Genomic DNA, 1,760 nt, shown 5'->3' with positions numbered 1-1,760 from the left:
AATTTAATTCAAGAGTTTATTATTCATAATGTTGACTGTGTACAACACTGAATTAATCTTCTTAAAATACCCTTTCTATCATGGCAGCCCTTAGTTAAGTGGCTCCCTACTGCCTACCCATCAAGCTAATCTGCTAAATCTGGTATTCAAGCCCCTCCATAATGTGCATCCATGTGGCCTTTCCAAACTCTTGTGTTTCCATGACCCTCATCAGGTTCTGTGTTACAGTCAGACTCTCCTTTATATCATCTGCCCCTTCCTCCACGTTTGGTCCCACTTCTATGAATTCTAACACAGAAGCCCTCTCAGGCTGATAAGAGGACTTCAGTTCTTCATATTGGCTATGCCTGCCTGGTGCATTCTTCCAGATATTTCCCTAAATCATTCTCTTTTGTTGGCCTAAATGTCACTAGTTCAGAGGCCTGGGCATCAGGCTCACATCCATTGAATTAGCTACAACCTCTGTGATAGGTAAGATCAAGGAAGTAAGTAAGAAGAGGAACTAGGAATGTTTGCAAACAACCTAAATTCTGTCCTCTGACCCCCATGGCTAGTATGACTGTTGAATGTATACAACTGCAGCTAGGACAAGAGGGCCTTTTCAGGCAGCGGGAGACACTGGCGTGCTGGCGAGGTGCCTTCCACAGATGACCTGTCTCAGTTAAAACAATAAGAGCCCTGCTCTGGATAGCTCCGCCTGGTGCAAGTTCAATTGATTCCAAAACTGACGACCTTCTCCAGGAAAACTAGGAAGACCCATCCACACACTTTATATCTTAACCTCAACTGTCCTTGCACTTTTTTTTTTGTCCTTACACTTTTGTTAGCTGGGTTGGAAGCAATCCATCGTGAAAACCACTTGGCCACCTGTGAGTCATTATTTCTGCTTAGTCCTTTGTAGGATGGCCCAGCTTGAGGGCCAATAAAAAGTCTTTCTTCCCTCTTCCTGATAGCAGTGCCCATCTTCTTACACCATCTCATCTCCTCATTCTCTGTGAACGGCCTACTCTCTGGAACATGAGAACATAATTTAATTGCTGCTGCTCGGAATTTTCTTTGCTTAATGTGTTGTGCAGTAATTCAATTAGCCGAGTCAGATGGGGGAAGACTTTCTCAGTCTATTCATTCACGTTGATGAGAAAGAAGAAGCTGAATTTTCAAGTCCACCTAAAGTGGAGTGTGGCTTTGCAGCAGCTTCTAGATAAGGCTCTTATTCATCATACAAACAAAGAAAGCGCAACCTCCATGCTTTAGAAGAAGAGGAAAAAAGCCCCAATTTAGAAACACATAGTAATTGAGCCGCAAAAGAAAGGCAGCACAAATACCTTTAAACAATATAAAAGTATTTCCACAGCTCGCACTCCTAATTACTTTTATGAGTTTGAAGCTTGCTTTACACATGATAGGCATGCAATAAACCATACTCCTTATAAAGACTAATTCTGTGACTACAACACCATGCAATATAATATGGTAATATTGTAGACTTTCAAGAATTTTTAAATAAAAAGATATATCCTACTGGGCAAGCAGTAAATATTTAAAACCCTACAAAATAGAAGACAATTTCTCACCCGATGAACTTTTCCCCCACAGGTTACAGCTTCCTGTTACATTTCTCTGGACCTTTGACACCAATGATAGGCATCATCTCTTCTCTTAAGATACTTCCTCTCCCTGATTTCCTATCTTGCTTATTTTCTATTTTATGATATTGTAATTAACTTAAGAAAAACACGTAAAAGTTGGATGATAAAAAT

The sequence above is a fragment of the Myotis yumanensis genome, unplaced genomic scaffold (assembly GCF_028538775.1).
Source record: "Myotis yumanensis isolate MYYU_CA2020_CCGP unplaced genomic scaffold, mMyoYum1.0.hap1 SCAF_3, whole genome shotgun sequence".
Lineage (NCBI taxonomy): Eukaryota > Metazoa > Chordata > Mammalia > Chiroptera > Vespertilionidae > Myotis > Myotis yumanensis.
The sequence above is the reverse complement of the archived record's forward strand: the minus strand, read 5'-3'. Positions refer to the sequence as shown.